Here is a 20,217-nt window from a genome sequence, read left to right on the forward strand (position 1 = left end):
CTGAGGGAAGACAGGACCAATCCCTCCTAAATCATAGGCTGGTGCAGGCTATACTGAGGGAAGCCAGGACCAATCCCTCCTAAATCATAGGCTGGTGCAGGCTATACTGAGGGAAGCCAGGACCAATCCCTCCTAAATCAGAGGCTGGTGCAGTCTATACTGAGGGAAGACAGGACCAATCCCTCCTAAATCATAGGCTGGTGCAGGCTATACTGAGGGAAGACAGGACCAATCCCTCCTAAATCATAGGCTGGTGCAGGCTTTACTGAGGGAAGACAGGACCAGTCCCTCCTAAATCATAGGCTGGTGCAGGCTTTACTGAGGGAAGACAGGACCAATCCCTCCTAAATCATAGGCTGGTGCAGGCTATACTGAGGGAAGACAGGACCAATCCCTCCTAAATCATAGGCTGGTGCAGTCTATACTGAGGGAAGACAGGACCAATCCCTCCTAAATCATAGGCTGGTGCAGTCTATACTGAGGGAAGACAGGACCAATCCCTCCTAAATCATAGGCTGGTGCAGTCTATACTGAGGGAAGACAGGACCAATCCCTCCTAAATCATAGGCTGGTGCAGTCTATACTGAGGGAAGACAGGACCAATCCCTCCTAAATCATAGGCTGGTGCAGGCTATACTGAGGGAAGCCAGGACCAATCCCTCCTAAATCAGAGGCTGGTGCAGGCTATACTGAGGGAAGACAGGACCAATCCCTCCTAAATCATAGGCTGGTGCAGTCTATACTGAGGGAAGACAGGACCAATCCCTCCTAAATCATAGGCTGGTGCAGGCTTTACTGAGGGAAGACAGGACCAATCCCTCCTAAATCATAGGCTGGTGCAGGCTTTACTGAGGGAAGACAGGACCAATCCCTCCTAAATCATAGGCTGGTGCAGGCTATACTGAGGGAAGACAGGACCAATCCCTCCTAAATCATAGGCTGGTGCAGTCTATACTGAGGGAAGACAGGACCAATCCCTCCTAAATCATAGGCTGGTGCAGTCTATACTGAGGGAAGACAGGACCAATCCCTCCTAAATCATAGGCTGGTGCAGGCTATACTGAGGGAAGACAGGACCAATCCCTCCTAAATCAGAGGCGGGTGCAGGCTTTACTGAGGGAAGACAGGACCAATCCCTCCTAAATCATAGGCTGGTGCAGGCTATACTGAGGGAAGACAGGACCAATCCCTCCTAAATCAGAGGCTGGAGCAGGCTTTACTGAGGGAAGACAGGACCAATCCCTCCTAAATCATAGGCTGGTGCAGTCTATACTGAGGGAAGACAGGACCAATCCCTCCTAAATCATAGGCTGGTGCAGGCTATACTGAGGGAAGACAGGACCAACCCCTCCTAAATCAGAGGCTGGTGCAGGCTATACTGAGGGAAGACAGGACCAATCCCTCCTAAATCATAGGCGGGTGCAGTCTATACTGAGGGAAGACAGGACCAATCCCTCCTAAATCATAGGCTGGTGCAGTCTATACTGAGGGAAGACAGGACCAATCCCTCCTAAATCATAGGCTGGTGCAGTCTATACTGAGGGAAGACAGGACCAATCCCTCCTAAATCATAGGCTGGTGCAGGCTATACTGAGGGAAGACAGGACCAATCCCTCCTAAATCATAGGCTGGTGCAGGCTATACTGAGGGAAGACAGGACCAATCCCTCCTAAATCATAGGCTGGTGCAGTCTATACTGAGGGAAGACAGGACCAATCCCTCCTAAATCATAGGCTGGTGCAGGCTATACTGAGGGAAGCCAGGACCAATCCCTCCTAAATCAGAGGCTGGTGCAGTCTATACTGAGGGAAGACAGGACCAATCCCTCCTAAATCATAGGCTGGTGCAGTCTATACTGAGGGAAGACAGGACCAATCCCTCCTAAATCATAGGCTGGTGCAGTCTATACTGAGGGAAGACAGTACCAATCCCTCCTAAATCATAGGCTGGTGCAGGCTATACTGAGGGAAGACAGGATCAATCCCTCCTAAATGAGAGGCTGGTGCAGGCTATACTGAGGGAAGACAGGATCAATCCCTCCTAAATCATAGGCTGGTGCAGGCTATACTGAGGGAAGACAGGACCAATCCCTCCTAAATCATAGGCTGGTGCAGGCTATACTGAGGGAAGACAGGACCAATCCCTCCTAAATCAGAGGCGGGTGCAGGCTTTACTGAGGGAAGACAGGACCAATCCCTCCTAAATCAGAGGCTGGTGCAGTCTATACCGAGGGAAGACAGGACCAATCCCTCCTAAATCATAGGCTGGTGCAGTCTATACTGAGGGAAGACAGGACCAATCCCTCCTAAATCATAGGCTGGTGCAGTCTATACTGAGGGAAGACAGGACCAATCCCTCCTAAATCATAGGCTGGTGCAGTCTATACTGAGGGAAGACAGGACCAATCCCTCCTAAATCATAGGCTGGTGCAGGCTATACTGAGGGAAGACAGGACCAATCCCTCCTAAATCATAGGCTGGTGCAGGCTATACTGAGGGAAGACAGGACCAATCCCTCCTAAATCAGAGGCTGGTGCAGTCTATACTGAGGGAAGACAGGACCAATCCCTCCTAAATCAGAGGCTGGTGCAGTCTATACTGAGGGAAGACAGGACCAATCCCTCCTAAGTCAGAGGCTGGTGCAGTCTATACCGAGGGAAGACAGGACCAATCCCTCCTAAATCATAGGCTGGTGCAGTCTATACTGAGGGAAGACAGGACCAATCCCTCCTAAATCATAGGCTGGTGCAGTCTATACTGAGGGAAGACAGGACCAATCCCTCCTAAATCATAGGCTGGTGCAGTCTATACTGAGGGAAGACAGGACCAATCCCTCCTAAATCATAGGCTGGTGCAGTCTATACTGAGGGAAGACAGGACCAATCCCTCCTAAATCATAGGCTGGTGCAGGCTATACTGAGGGAAGACAGGACCAATCCCTCCTAAATCATAGGCTGGTGCAGTCTATACTGAGGGAAGACAGGACCAATCCCTCCTAAATCATAGGCTGGTGCAGTCTATACTGAGGGAAGACAGGACCAATCCCTCCTAAATCAGAGGCTGGTGCAGGCTATACTGAGGGAAGACAGGACCAATCCCTCCTAAATCATAGGCTGGTGCAGGCTTTACTGAGGGAAGACAGGACCAATCCCTCCTAAATCATAGGCTGGTGCAGTCTATACTGAGGGAAGACAGGACCAATCCCTCCTAAATCCATAGGCTGGTGCAGGCTATACTGAGGGAAGACAGGACCAATCCCTCCTAAATCATAGGCTGGTGCAGTCTATACTGAGGGAAGACAGGACCAATCCCTCCTAAATCATAGGCTGGTGCAGTCTATACTGAGGGAAGACAGGACCAATCCCTCCTAAATCATAGGCTGGTGCAGGCTATACTGAGGGAAGACAGGACCAATCCCTCCTAAATCATAGGCTGGTGCAGGCTATACTGAGGGAAGACAGGACCAGTCCCTCCTAAATCATAGGCTGGTGCAGTCTATACTGAGGGAAGACAGGACCAATCCCTCCTAAATTAGAGGCTGGTGCAGGCTTTCCCAGAAGAAGAAAGACAGGCTGCATCCACCTAACAAAAGAGGGACAAGAGTCTTAAGTATAGAGAGACAAGGATCCCTGCTAAAGGGATCTATCTCCACAGGAAGAATCCGACGCATCATTACTATGAGTAGATAGTTTGTATATCTGAAGGAAACGTTATACAGAAGTTGCGCTGCTGCCTATGACTCTTAACTTTTTATAGCCAGGCAGACTAGCAGCGCAGCATCCACCACTACCCCTACCTCCTCCAGATCCGGACAGGCTAGCATGGCGGCGTCCCCCACTCCTACTCTCCACCCTCCGGCTCTGTGTCAGACTGGTATAGGTATGCTGCGGCTGCCAGCTGCAGCACCCACAGTTTCTTGCTAAGCCGCTCGAACAGTGCATGGCTGGATCTCTTCACAGCTCTGCTTACTTCCACCGGCAGTCACGTGGAGGGTCCGGGAAGAGGTGGTGGGGAACCCGGCTTGAGGGGCAATACGCGGTTGGGAGCGGAGAGCCTGAGCGCTGACAGGTATGCTCAGTGGCTCAAGTGTAGATTGACTGCATATATGGACCCAGGTGTGTGTCTCCAGTGCTCCAATGTTATTTAAGGAGTCTGGGGCCAGGACAGGAAGGCGCTGGGGGTTAAATGTAATGATCTGTATGTAATATTTCAGTGGTCGCAATCTTTAAAAAAAGCTAAGAGGCGCCAAGATGCAAAACAGGGGAAGCTATGCGCCCCCCATAGTGGAGCCATATTTCTTGACCGGTTAGAATAGGGGGAGGGGTCAGTATAGAAATACACCTCCTCTTATGGTTGCTTGTAGATAGGTGTGTGATGCAGAGGATTTCCATGTCATTTTAAATCAAGCATGTTTATACTTTATATATTTCCAAAGGACTTCTAACACAAAGATCCTGGGAAAATACAGGGAACGGCTGGATATCAGCCCCGACCTCAGATCTGAACCACAGCTGGGCGTGCGGGGGTTGCAATGAGGCTGTTGTCTAACATAACTGTTTTTGGTTTTCTCTCTTTCTTGCTATCTCTCAGGGAATCCAGCCAGATGAATCATCTGGACGTTTGTTCCCGTCATCTACAACGTATTCCGTTGCCTATTATAAAGATGACAGGCAAGGTATTGTGTGGAAGGTGCATTTTCAGCATCCAATGCACAAACCAAGAACGCTAAGATTTACTACCAGCAGGGTAACTCCAGTTACCTTTGTGTCCATCTAATTATATGTTCGTGTATGTGTACATATATATATGTATTTATGTGTGTGTGGGTGTATATGTATAATACCTCCAATGGACACTGATGACAGGTCTGGAGGAGAAGGGAGCGTTTGATATTGTCACCCAGTACAACTCTATCTGTACAACAGTTGGCGGTCTTGTGGGTGACAGTTGAATGAGTATTTATATTAATTATTTATTTTATACCAGAAATAAAAAAAGATTTCTCGCTGTTTGAAAATATTGTTCAACGCTCCAAATATTTCTACAGTCTTTCTTCGCCTTTTCTAATAGGTAAAGATCGGCTGAGCGCTTTGTATATGTTTATTTAAGGTAAATAAGACCACAAGGATTGCTTTGGTTGCTTAAATAAATTAGCACTAAAGTTAACAGCCATGGGGTGTGCGACAGCTCACTATGGACACACAACCGGGGGCAGTGACCCGTCAGGGTTAGGAAAACAAGACCTGACATGTATTTCAACATTTGAGTATGGCTGCGAGCCCATCTGAAGCAATGAGGAAGGAGGAATTCATAAATAAAATGACTCCATCACTCGGGTATAACAAAATGGCAGAAACCTATAATAACACCCCTTCCTACCCTAGAGTAGGAGTGGAACAAGGGGCTGTCTCTCATACCGAAGAGGGTACCGATACTAGCGTAAATAAATACAGGCAGTAAATGCTTCCACAAATACAGATTGTGCCTAGCACAGCATATCTGAGAGTTAACAAACCGAATTTTGGATTCCACAGAAGGGGAAAGGATCCCATAACGAGGGTGGCCTCACCCCTGCCTATTCTGTTCACGGGACTTTCTTAAATTATTGCAGTCCCACTGAAAAAGACGGGTCGTATGTAGGTTGGAATTGACATGGGAATCCAACTTCTGTTTGCAAGGCCTTCTCACATGGACCTAGGTAGTTTGTGTTTCTGTACAGAGGCTATAGTTACCGGGCTGGAAAGTGATTTCCCTGGGAGGGGAAACTTTTCTTGGTCAAATGAAATTCAGAAGAATCAGATCTTCTGCCTACCAAGTATCATAGAACTATACCAACAGTGGAAGTCACTCTGGTCCATGATTCTACTAGTCTGACGCTCAATGTTATGCTGAAGGAGTCTCGGATAACGACTGTTCCCAACAGCCAGTAATCTGGTCTCTACACATTTCACCTTGGACCTCCTATGGGGGGTAAGGGTTGGAACGGCTAAGGGAGACCGGGTCCGAGACTTGAAAAGAGAATTTTGTATCAACAGGGTTTATCTCCCTAGATTAAAAGTAGATCTTGACAACACACAAGCGGTCATGCCATTCACACGAAAATGCATTGCTGACAGTAAATTCAGTCATTGTTACACACATCCCTACTCTCAAGGGAGGAACAGACTAATACTCAATTTTAATATTTTTTTTTTTAACCAGTTTCTAACGGCCTACAGATCCAAGGTGGAATCAATCCAATCGGTCATTGCAGGCGTAGACCCGGAGGAGTTCAGGGTGTCTATAGACATAAGGGATGCGTTCCTTTTTATCCTGATTTGGACTCCACACCAAGCTAACTTACCATTCATACTGGTGAAAGGTCATTACCAGTTGGGGCCTCACCATTCCATGCATCATCAGTCCCGAGAAGTTTTTACAAAGATCAGGGTGATAACGGTTGCAAATATAAGACTGTTAGAGGTCACAATCATACCTTATCTAGATGATCTGCTGATCTAGGCCAGCTCTCAAACATCACTCCCGGCCATTCCAGATGACTCTCATTGCTCAAGGAGCAGGTGTCAGAACTGAGGGCTGGGGACCGTGACTGGGAGCCTCAGTTGTAGGGGCTGACGGGTACTTAAATTTAGGAGGAGCTATGTGACTCCTGGACATACGTATTGACAGCAGCAAAGAATGCCCGAGGGCGTGATCACGACAACTGGGAATTCCTTAAGTGCTTTTATTAAATAAAAAGTCAAATAACGTGCAAAAGAATAATATAAAGTCACACGTGATAATTAGGTTCACAATCGGTAAAGGCCAGTAACCTGGAATATGGAAGAAAGTCCTGTAAACAATAAGTGAGGCTGGGGTTCGCTGGAAGATGAGGAATGAAGCTGTGGTTCGCTGGAAGATGAGGAATGAAACTGGAGTGCGTAGGAACTGAAGAATGAAGGATGATTACTGCAAAGCAAAAAGTTCAAACACAGGAATCCAAAGTAGGCTGTAGGGGGTTAACACTGGAGAGTCGGGTTACACTGCAGAGTGTAATCACCAGGGAAGTCAGGCTGATCTGCAGAATGGAATTGCAGGAGAAAATCTGTAGTGAAGCTTGTAGGCTGGAAACACTGTTGACAATGAAAGCACTGACAATCTTTTGGGAGCTGGGACCGGATATTTATACCTACTGCATAGCAGGGATTGGCTGAGCAATTATGACAAGGCTCCAGCACCGTGGATAGGAGGAATAATGTCATGTGACTGGAGTCTAACATGGCTGCGCCCATGAACAAACAAAGAAGGGGAATTAAGTACTATAGGAAAGGTGCAACACTTGCGATGTAGGCCGCAGTAGCAGAATAACATGTGCCCAGCGAGACAGGAGTGGCAGCAGAGGCCCATGGAGGACGTACATCCAGAAGAGAAATGGTGTCTCAGTATCCGGATCGTGACAGTACCCCCCCTTTTAGGAGTGGCCCCAGGACACTTCTTAAGTTTACCTGGCCATCTGGAATGGAACTTCTGGATGAAGACTTGTACCAACTTGGAAGTGGGGAATCCATGACAGAATCCATCGAGGGATGAGACCACGGACGATGAGGATCAGACAAGGAAACCAGTTGCCTAGTGGGTAACTGGTGGGATACTTTGTGCCAGGCACATTTCGGGCAGGAGGCCACAAATTCAGCAATGTCCTTCTTTAGGGTCGGCCACCAATTTGACCTGGAGCCGAATTTTAAGGTCTTGCGTATGCCCACGTGTCCGGCAAAGCGAGAGGAATGAGCCCGATGCAAGAGCTTCCTCCTGAAAGCCGGCTTCACAAAATTTTTCCCTGGCGGGGGCATAGAGTCCATACTCACTGCGGAGAACGCCACTGGATCAACAATACAATGCTTGTCAGTAGACTCAGACTCATTTTCTTGCTCCCGAGAGCGGGAAAGAGCATCAGCCTTGTGATTCGGTGACCCTGGACAAAACTGTAGCTTGGAGTCTTGGCACAGAGGAGACGGGACATCAGAAGACTTGTAGGAGGATATGCGAACTGGAAGCTCTTTTTGGATACAGGTCTCTGAACAGGAAGGACCCCATGCCAGGATACGGGTCGACTTCCAATCAACTTGAGGATTATGCAGACGTAGCCATGGAAGGCCTAGGACCACAGGATGGGTGGCCCTGGGGATAACCTGGAAAGAAATCAACTCTGTATGCTGGTCCCCTACCTTCAGACGGATAGGTAGGGTCTTGGAGGTAATCACCGCCTCAGGAATCCTACTGCCATCCACGGCAGTTAGAGATATCGGTGATGACAGTCTCTCAGTGGGAAGAGACCACTGCTTAACGAACCTCTCTGTAATAAAGTTTCCGGCTGCTCCAGAATCCAATAAGGCAGTGAGATTCTTTGTACGCGGAGCCACCTGCAGAGAAACTGAGAGATTGCAGTTACTTGGAAATGGAGAGAAATTCGTCACTCCTAGCTGACCTTCTCGTTGGTGGGCTAGGACTTGAGGTTGTCCCGGACGCTTGGGACAGGACTTGATAACGTGAAAAGATTCGGCACAATACAAACAGAGACGCTCAGCGAGACGTCTACTACGCTCTGCCTGAGATAAACGAGAGTAACCTATCTGCATAGGTTCCTCCCGAGACGGAGATGGCTGACGAGGAATGGAAACCGTAGGAATCCTGGGAAATGTGGATCTTCCTCGTTCAACAGCCCTTTCACGGAACCGTAAATCGACCTTAGTGCATAGGGAAATGAGCTCGTTTAAAGTTAAAGGCAAGTCTCTAGCAGCGAGCTCATCTTTGATAAGCTCGGATAGCCCTCCCCAAAAGGCTGCATAAAGAGCGTCATCATTCCAGGAGACTTCAGATGCCAAGGTCTGGAATTGCACCAAATACTGACCGACAGTTCGCGTCCCCTGACGCAGTCGAAGGATCTCTGAGGAAGCTGATGTCACTCGACCTGGCTCATCGAAAATTCGTCTGAACGTTGCCACAAAGTTGGCATAGGATGACAACAAGACATCAGACCTTTCCCATATAGGTGAGGCCCAGTCTAGAGCGGCACCAGTGAGTAGAGAAATAAGGTATGCCACCTTAATGCGGTCAGTAGGGAAACTGCTGGGTTGCAATTCAAATTGGATCTCGCACTGGATTAGGAAACCCCTGCAGGCTTTAGGGGATCCATCATATTTAGCAGGAGTTGGCAAGTGAAGATAGGGAGCAGGAACAGGTATGGTGGGTGGGGACACCACCAGAGGCGCTGGAGTCGACACACTGGACGCCCCTAATCCACGGAGGGCCGCTTGAATTTCATCCAGCCGGGAGGAGAGGTCCTGGAGACAGTGACCAACATGGCCTACAGCAGCCTCCTGACGTTCAAGGCGTGTTGCCAGTTCTTGTATCAGCCTAAGCGCTTGAGCCTGGTCTCCGGCTGGATCCATTAGGTCAGTGCTTACTGTCACAACTGAGGGCTGGGGACCGTGACTGGGAGCCTCAGTTGTAGGGGCTGACGGGTACTTAAATTTAGGAGGAGCTATGTGACTCCTGGACATGCGTATTGACAGCAGCAAAGAATGCCCGAGGGCGTGACCACGACAACTGGGAATTCCTTAAGTGCTTTTATTAAATAAAAAGTCAAATAACGTGCAAAAGAATAATATAAAGTCACCGGTAAAGGCCAGTAACCTGGAATATGGAAGAAAGTCCTGTAAACAATAAGTGAGGCTGGGGTTCGCTGGAAGATGAGGAATGAAGCTGTGGTTCGCTGGAAGATGAGGAATGAAACTGGAGTGCGTAGGAACTGAAGAATGAAGGATGATTACTGCAAAGCAAAAAGTTCAAACACAGGAATCCAAAGTAGGCTGTAGGGGGTTAACACTGGAGAGTCGGGTTACACTGCAGAGTGTAATCACCAGGGAAGTCAGGCTGATCTGCAGAATGGAATTGCAGGAGAAAATCTGTAGTGAAGCTTGTAGGCTGGAAACACTGTTGACAATGAAAGCACTGACAATCTTTTGGGAGCTGGGACCGGATATTTATACCTGCTGCATAGCAGGGATTGGCTGAGCAATTATGACAAGGCTCCAGCACCGTGGATAGGAGGAATAATGTCATGTGACTGGAGTCTAACATGGCTGCGCCCATGAACAAACAAAGAAGGGGAATTAAGTACTATAGGAAAGGTGCAACACTTGCGATGTAGGCCGCAATAGCAGAATAACATGCGCCCAGCGAGACAGGAGTGGCAGCAGAGGCCCATGGAGGACGTACATCCAGAAGGGAAATGGTGTCTCAGTATCCGGATCGTGACAGCAGGTTCGCACTGGTTTCTATATCGCAGCTGACACGACTCATAAATGTCTCACTCAGCATAGGTGGATTGTAAATTTCAAGAAATCCGACCTAAGGCTAACTCAAAAGATTCAATTTCTAGGCCTCATCTTGAACACAGTAGCAAGATCCAGGACATACACAGGTTGGTGGCTCCGGTACTACAGGCACAGAAGGTTTCCTACACCGCTGTGTACAACTTCTCCGGAGAATGGTGCTGTCTTTGGAGGCTTTACAGTGCAGCAGACCCTAATAGTGGTGGTAGTTGTAGATAAATTTCGCAGCAAGTAACAGATTCGGCAATTGGGAATGGAAGATCCTCACAACAGATGCCAGTCTCAGATATGGGCGTGCTGCCCTAGAGGAACATTAGTTTCAGGACAAGATGAATGTCACAAGAGCAGTCTACCCATAGACTTTCTCAAGCTGAGTGCAGTTACAATGCAACTTCTCTTAGCCGAAGACCTAGTGATGGGCCGTCACTTGAAGATGCAGTCAGATAATTTCACAATGACGGTGTACATAAGTCATCAAGACGGAACAAGGAGCAAGATGGCATTAGAAGTAGCCACAAAGATCTCATTGTAGGTAGAAAGGCACATCATCATGCTTTCAATAATGTAGGACTGGGAAGCAGATTAGCTTAGTCGCCAGGACATGCATCCAGAAATTGAGAAGGCGGTAGGCCTCTTGAAATAATCCATCAGCTGCACAGGTATGTTGGCCAGCATGAGAGATCCAGCAGCAGAAGGAGTGGATGCACTGACACTTCCTTGGTGTTGCAGAAGGGTTTACATTTTTCCAACTTACCCAGAGTTCTAGTTAGGGCGAAATGGGAAAGAGAGTTAGGAAATTCTAATAGCGCCCGATTGGCCACGCAGGAGTTGGTACTCTGAATTTCCGGGGCTATGAGCGAAAGAATCCAGGAGGTTACCTCAGAGAGAAGTCCTGCTATCTCAGGGGCTGTTCCTCCACCCAGACCTGAACAAGCTGCGTTTAACCCGGATCTTAAACACAGGGATATAAAGAGCAGCCATTCCTACGATTATAGCCACTCGGTAGCTAGTCACGGCCATGCACTACTGCAGAATATGGACGAGATACATGGACTGGTGTTAGGATCGGGAGTGGGATTCGAAAGAATTCCACTTATCCTGACTTCTATGTTTCCTCCAAACCTGTTTTAGATGGAGGGCTAAAATTAGGTTCTTTACAGAAGCAGTTTCCGTCTCTCTCCATTCTATTTCAACAGCGTTTAGCATCCTTACAGGACGTTCAAACTTTCTTGCAAGGGGTTCTGAGGATACAACCTCTTTTCCGTGGGACCTAAACTTAGTGTTGGGATATTTAAAATCAACAACCTTTGAGGCTTTGGAGAGAGCAGAGATTATATATCTCTCTTGGAGGGTCACGTTATTACTTGCCCTAGCTTCGGCCAGAAGGGTCCCTGAGTTGGGAGCCTTATCATGTAAGAGTTCCTTCTTAAGGTCGTTTCGGGATTTTCATGTGAACCAGCCAATTGCGGTCCCATCTTTTCATGGAGTTGCAGATGGGGACATGTCTTTGGCCTTTGTAAGAGCTCTGTGGATGTACTGATAAAGCTAAATTATTTATCGTACTTATAACCCTTTATGAGGTCTAAGAACACTGTACGCTATCTACGTAAGAAGTACCGTAAGGGTACGCTAGTTGCGTATCGATCGCTTAGCCGTGATCGAGACGCTCAGGCGTCACGTTCCCTCACGGCCAAGTGATCACAGGCAGGCACGCTATTGGTTGTTAACTAACGTAATGATTCGCTATGGCGTAGCGGACGCTCGGGACCACGAGGAGATCACCAGCGGCGCAGACGCTCACAACGTTAAACCTTTATACCTATACCTTTAACAACGAAATACACAGTATACTTTAGTGTAGAGACAAAGTGTAAGTGCAACCTGGTGTAACCTGATTAACTACAAAGCTGCTTGAGCGTCACCGACGCTCAGGAAATGCTTAACACTATAAAGAATACACAGATACCTGGGCTTAGGGTCCGAAACCTATTATGTGTATTAAGTCTATTATACTTGCAAAAGGGAAACACAGTACAAATGATACACTACAATATAACATAAACCAACTAACCAGATAACTATACAGGAAATACAATACAATACAGTTAAGTTTAAGGAGAAATAAGAGAAGATGAGAAGACGAGAGAGAGAGATTTGAGAGAGATTGGCTCAATATCACAAGAAGACAAATACAATTGCGGAGAAACACTTACGCACAAGGGGAAACGATCGCATGCGCCTCGATATCCAGCTCCCGATTATCAGCAATGAGAACCGTTGAAGAGAGTGAAGTTGGATATGATCGGCCTGCCTATTTATGCCCCACACACAATACAATCCAATGGTCCCTACAATCCCATTGTTCATTGGACACAGGAATTCGGCTCTGTACCATAACAAAAGGTCATAGGTTGATTCATACAGGTGGGCTGTGACTGTTTCCAACTGTTCAGGTGGGTGGGATACTAGATTTCCCGCCGCATGATTAAATAAGAACAAATAATAGAAAATGGACATAACTTGTTATGTCCATAACTATTCGCACGAGCGATTAATCCGCTCCAAACCAACACCGGAATATTGCTATTTAAATACTCTTCCGATGGGTACCAAACACCACTGTATGACTCCTGTTAGACCCTTCGTACAATACAAAGAGGGATTCCTCCGTTCAGGAACATGCTATGTTAACCAAACTTTCAGAATCTATCAAAGGGACCATGATCTACAAAATACATTAATACTGAAAATATGTAACGAATGAGTCGCACGCTACGATTACATAAACTCTACCGTAAATACGCATATCGTGCGCCTGCGGGTGCACTCTATTGCGGGTATGCGCCTTCACGGGAGAGCGTACGCATGCGCAGCGCGGACCTGAATGAGGTGCAAATATGGCAGTGTGCATAGAGATATTTTTCTGACTTTGACAGTCCACCCTTTGGCAGTCAATAATAACTGCCACTTTCTAAAACATTTCAAAAGGAGAAAAATATATGTCAGGGGTTAATTCATTTCCATGGTTGGGTAGGGGAGGAGAGAGGAGTAGGTGTGAAGAGGGTATAACCTAGTGAGATAGCAGGAGCATGTGTGTATGAGTCCATGTTTGGGGGGTCATGTATCATCGTGCCGTACGTGTTGTAAATCAAGCTTCGAGGTATTACGAAGTATACATTTGAATTCCTTCTTATCCCGTATTAAGGGTCTGTGGATGGGCTGTCAAACTCTACCGAGCTCATTTCGGCTGTGGTTGTAACAAAATGGGGAAGCACATTTTAGTTGATGATACATGAATGGGGGAAGTATGTGGTTGCTGATATCTGTGCCTGTATTCCCTATCGACTATGTGTGTCATTACCTGAGGGTTATAGAGATGAAGATGAAGAACACTTATGGATAAATGCAGTGGTATTCTATGTCAGGTTAATGTACATCTGTCGTTGAAGTTTTGTTCGGTATCAGTTGAAAGTCGTCTTCTTTGCGCTGTTTTGCTCATTTAGGCGTGAGCAATAAGCTTTGTCAATGCCATTAGATGTACAGAAAATGTTGGGCTAGCGTAAGTTTAAAAATTCTAGGGAAACTGGGGATCCTTGGCAAAGTTCATCAAATGTCCGTTTCTCAAATGGTCAAAACTTCTTCTTTGGTCAATCCGTTGTCTGTATAGCGTCTCGTCAACTTCCTCGTCCAAGGGGGTCTTTTTATCTTGGAGAAAAAGCAGAAAAACAGGTGAAAGAAACGGACCGTATAATCGCATTTTCATCACGTCATTGTTTCTATCATTGGGTCATAAATCAAATCCAGGTTAATTACAGTTTCCTCACTCCTCAAACTCATCACTCTTGTACTTTGTTTGCACCTCATTAAAGCCTGACCGCATCTAAATATCAAGCCAATTGATATGACAACACCTAAGATACATAGGAGAAACTTTCCAACATCCATTATGACTCCTTGAGCCCATTCTCCTAAACCGGAGAACCAATTTCGCGGGTTCAACCATGACACCCAACCAGTCAGCTCATTACCTACAGCAGCGAGGGTGAGATTGTGTTTTCGGCGAAATTCCCACTTCAATTGGAGAATATCGTCCATCTTTTGGTCTATGACCTCGACCGGATCCTCGGTGCTATTCGTGATATACGTGCAACACTTTATACCGTATTGTGTTGCCAATGTAACACAATATCCGCCTGTCACTGCTGTGAGGTAATTAAGAACCATTCTATGCTGTACCAGTTCTGTTTTATAAGCTTGCAGTTCTCTTCCAGTGTATCTAAACGTGTCATCATACATTTCAGTGATATTATCTAACAAATTGGCGAGTGCGGAAATGTATCTATAATTCATCACTCCTCGAGCGGTGCGAGTGAAATCTAACGCCACCAGAACCTGAATCCCGGTGGATTCATGGATCAGATCAGAGGCCGGATGCTCTAACCTTTCTGACAGTTGTCTTTTAACCCGGTGCTCGTAATGAGTGTGAGTATAAGGAGCTTGGGCACCACGATGTATGTCTTTCATTTTATCATGTGTTACAGTCATCACTTCAGGCAATACTTTTCCAATATAACACAATCCTTCAGAGTTTGGGGCAAGCCACTTGTACGCCTTTCTCCCGCATATGAAATATGCATCATCGGGGAGAACATATGGGACGGAGTAGGACAGAACCATATTACACACCTTCCAAGTGAAATCTCCTGATCCTAATTCTTCCATCTGCTTAATACACGTATCAGGTTGTACGATATGTGCACAGTATCCTGGTGATACTTCTCCAACTCTAGTAATCCTATTTCCTAAGGTGTACCTATACCGGAAAGACTTTCCTCTACTGGCTATGTGGCGTACAAGCTCTGTATCTGTAGGCATTCTATCTGCTCTGTGTGAAAAGGTCATGGTGTGGTTACTCCATGACACTTCCCAATTTCCCGGCTTTCGGGGATTGGAGATGTTGAAACATAATAGGGACCTATCCACGTGGTATTGGTGGAGCTTCAAACTAGGAGGGCTGGAGATATTAAACCTCCTGTCCACCGGTCTCCCACCATTTAACTCAAGTACCTCCCCTATCGTTAAAGGAAATGGTACAAGCCCTGATTTGCTATGTCCCTGAGGTACTTGAGAGCATACCCAACAATCTGTTTTGTTTAACACATTACCCACTAAAGAGTGATAGTCACTCAATGGATGCCGGTCCATATGAATATTAAAACTGGATTGGCATTTCTTTATACACCCATCCTCAATGACATTGTTACAAAGCCTACAGATACAGTTTTCTTCAGCTAACAATCCGTCACAATTTCTTCTATGATCAATGCTATCGGATCGTTTTCTGATACTCGCCTTTGCTTGTTGGTTAGGTTGATCTTGGAAAACTATGCCTCCATCTTTATCATCAGGACCCATTCCAGAACCTCTCTCGACCTCCATGGTACTCTCGCCGGAACAGACTGCTCTGGTCAACATCATGGTCAACAGGAAACTCCGGATCACAGTCTCTTGGGGCAAGTCCATCTTTGAGGAGGAAATGGAGAAGAATGAGAAGGGGGAAAAAGAAATTTCAAGGGAGAGGGGATGGGAAGTGGAGAAAAACAATAAAAGGGAGTGGGGAGTCGACAACAGCTCTTGGTCTTCAAGGCTCAGGTGCCGCCTCAGTCCTCCTGGAACAGACACTCCAGTGATACAACCTCTACCGTCTGTTCCTTATCACGGGACTTCTCTGGATCAGCAACCTTCTTGCAGTGGGATGAATGGACCCAAGTCTCTCTTTCAGCAACCTTCAATGCTGTAGTGCTAGTCAATAAGACCTGGTATGGTCCTTCCCATCTGTCAATAAGGCAACCTGAGCGTAGAAAATTTCTTATCATTACATAATCCCCTGGTTCAATGTCATGACAATTACTATCAGGTAGATCAGGAATCACCAACTTCAGATTATCATTTTGATTCCTCAACTGTTTACTCATGTTAATCAAGTACTTTACAGTTACTTCATTGTTACATTTCAAATCATCCTGAGGGTTGATCATGACATGCGGTTGTCGACCAAACAAGATTTCAACAGGGGACAGATTAAGAGGGGACCTGGGAGTGGTTCTGATACTGTACAAAACAATGGGTAAAGCTTCTGGCCATGTCAATCCTGTCTCTGTCATCACTTTACTCAATTTATTTTTAATAGTGCTGTTCACTCTTTCGACCTTCGCACTCGCCTGTGGACGGTACGGAGTGTGCAGCTTGCTATCAATTCCCATCAACTTACACATTCCTTGAAAGACATCACCTGTAAAATGGGTACCCCTATCACTTTCGATTATTCTAGGGATACCATATCTACATACAAATTCCTGCACAATTTTCTTAGCTGTAAACATAGCGGTATTTGTAGCCGCAGGAAATGCTTCGACCCAATTCGAAAAAACATCTATACAAACAAGTACATATTTCAAATTCCGACAAGGGGGTAATTGTATAAAGTCAATTTGGATTACCTGGAAAGGGCCGCCGGCAGGTGGGATATGGGATGGTTCTGTAGGTATTGCTTTTCCAATATTCTTTCTCAAACAAGTAAGGCATGACATTGCTCTTTTACTCGCATGAGAGGAGAATCCTGGGGCGCACCAATATGCTCTTACCAATTTGCACATCCCCTCCTTGCCTAGATGAGTCAGCCCGTGAGCTGCTTCAGCCAGACACGGAAGGTATGTCCTGGGGGCCACTGGTTTACCATGTCCATCCGTCCAGAGCCCTGAGGACTCCTGGCCATATCCCTTTGCCTTCCAGACTGCCTTTTCCTGTGTGGAACACAAATTCTGCATTTCACACAACTTCTGTGTGTTGATGGTATTAAATACCATCAGTTGTGTGGTGTCTGTCTGTATGGGGGTAGCAGCTGCTAACTTAGCAGCTTCGTCTGCTCGGCTGTTACCAAGTGATACTGGGTCTTGACTATATGTATGTGCTTTACATTTGATAACAGCCACTCTGTCGGGTTCCTGTATCGCTGTTAGAAGCCTTTTTATGTGAGCTGCATGCGCTACCGGTGTACCAGCTGCCGTCATGAAATTTCTGAGGCGCCATAGGGCTCCGAAATCATGGACTACCCCGAACGCGTATCTAGAATCGGTGTAGATATTGGCTGACTTACCCTTAGCCAATTCACATGCTCTGGTTAGGGCGACCAGTTCAGCAACCTGGGCTGAGTGAGGTGGGCCTAGCGGTTCCGCTTCTATGGTGTCTTGGTCATCTACGACTGCGTATCCAGTACACAAGTCTCCCGAGTCTGACTGTCTATGACAACTACCGTCCGTGTAGAACGTGAGTTCTGCGTCTTCCAGTGGGTTGTCACTGATGTCAGGCCTTGCGGTAACATTTTGGGTCAAATATTCCATACAATCATGTGTATCTTCCTTTGTTTTAAATCCTCCTTCCCCATCACTCTCACCTTCCACCCTTTGTGCCTGACCAGGCACACCTGGGAGATATGTTGCAGGATTTAATGCACTGCATCTCCTTATGGTGATGTTTACGGGGGCCATTAGTGCCAATTCCCATCTTGTAAACCGCGCTGATGAGACGTGTCTGGTTTGGGCAGAATTCAATAAGGCTGATACTGCATGTGGCATATGGATTGTGAGGTTGTGGCCTAGCACGACATCTTCGCAACCAGCACTTTCTGTTCCGTATAGTTCAAAGGGTTTCCCATAGTCTGGCATACCTAATGCTGGTGCCTGCGTTAGGCACTGTTTGAGTCTCTCAAATGCCATCTCAGACTCGTCTGTATGCGAAATCCGATCAGGTTTGTTTGAGGAGACCATTTCTTGCAAAGGTAACGCCAAAATGGAAAACCCTGGGATCCAATTACGGCAATACCCACACATTCCTAAGAATGTTCTGATCTGTTGCTGGGTTTGTGGCAGAGTCATGTCTCTAATTGCTTGGATTCTATCAGCGGTCAGGTGTCTCAGTCCTTGTGTTAGACAGTGTCCCAAATATTTTACCTTAGTTTGGCATAATTGCAACTTGTCTTTGGAAACCTTGTGTCCTGTCTCTGAAAGATGAAACAGAAGCTGTTTCGTATCCTTCAGAGATGCTTCCAGTGAATCTGAACACAGCAGTAGATCGTCCACATACTGTATCAATACTGATCCACTCTCTGGTTGGAAAGACTGTAAACAATCATGCAAAGCCTGGGAAAATATACTTGGACTATCTATGAAACCTTGGGGTAATCGAGTCCACGTGTATTGGACTCCTCTGTATGTGAATGCAAACAAATATTGGCTGTCAGGGTGCAGAGGTACCGAAAAGAAAGCGGAGCAGAGGTCAATAACAGTGAAAAATTTGGCAGTGGGAGGGATTTGCATAAGGATGACAGCTGGATTTGGCACTACGGGGAACTGACTCTCAACTATTTTGTTAATCCCCCTTAGATCCTGCACTAGCCTGTAACCCCTCCCTCCACTCTTTTTAACAGGGAAGATGGGACTATTTGCAGTGCTGGACGTTCTTACCAAAATGCCCTGTTGTAGCAAGCGCTCTATTACTGGGAAAACTCCTAACTCCACCTCTGGCTTCAGAGGATACTGTGGGATTTTTGGAGCTATCCTACCATCTTTTACTTGTACAACTACTGGAGCTACATTTGCCATTAATCCAGTGTCTTGTCCGTCTTTTGTCCAAAGTGACTCTGGTATCTGAGATGTCATCTCTTCTACTTGGGATGGATTCCTATTTGTCATAATGGTATGTGACATTAATTTTGATGGGGAGTCTAACATGTCTCGCACTTCCTGAGCGTGATTCTCAGGTATGTCCAAGAATACACCTTCAGGAGTACAATAAATGACGCACCCCATTTTGCACAGTAAGTCTCTTCCCAGGAGATTGGTTGGTGCCGATGCAGCCAGCAAAAAGGAATGCTTGGTATGCAAAGGCCCTATTGTAATCTCGGCTGGTTTGCTAACAGGGTAGTGCTGGACTACTCCTGTTACTCCCATGGCTGGAATTGTCCTACCAGTGGTTCTCATGCCCACTGTCGAATTTATCACTGACTTGGCCGTCCCTGTGTCTACAAGAAAGTTTAAAGTTTTACCAGCTACATTAATTGCGATCTCGGGTTCACTTCCAAGATTGGCAATCAATTTTACTGGCTGCAGATTACAGGTATGGCCACACCCCTATTGGGTATGGTGACCTGCCTAAATCCCGCTGGCAGCAACTACTTGTGAGGGAGATAGCTGGGAACTACCAGAGGCATGCCAATCTCTGTTCGGAGGATATCTTTTTGTTTCCCCTGTATGTGGCTCATAACTCCATCTCTGTGGACCCTGCTCCCAATGTCGTGTGTCATGTCGTTGTCTAGGGGGTTGGTAAGAGTTTTGCATATTTCTTGATCTACAATCTCGTGCATAGTGTCCCTGTTTGTGACAAAAATAACATGTTACCACAGTTGACTTACCCTTCTGGTTTGGTGGTACATACGCAGGCTGCTTTGTAGTCATGGCCTGTATACTTACTGTCATTAACTTATCACTTTGCGACTCCCTGTGTCTAGTGATGTTTCGGTCGTGATCAATAGCAGCCTCTTTCAAAGTGGACACTGACAGACCTCGCCAACATGGTTGCGTGGTCTGCACCCTTGCCTTTAATGTTTCCTTTAAACCATCCATCAGTACAGATACTGCTACTTCTTGATGGTTAGGATTGGTCCTAATGTCCTCTATACCAGTGTACTTTGCCATTTCTAATAGTGCCCGGTGAAAATATTCTGCTGCCGTTTCAGACTCCTTTTGTTTAATGGAGAATATTTTGCTCCATTTAACAACTGCTGGGAA

The sequence above is a fragment of the Pseudophryne corroboree genome (genome assembly GCF_028390025.1).
Source record: "Pseudophryne corroboree isolate aPseCor3 chromosome 3 unlocalized genomic scaffold, aPseCor3.hap2 SUPER_3_unloc_17, whole genome shotgun sequence".
NCBI lineage: Eukaryota > Metazoa > Chordata > Amphibia > Anura > Myobatrachidae > Pseudophryne > Pseudophryne corroboree.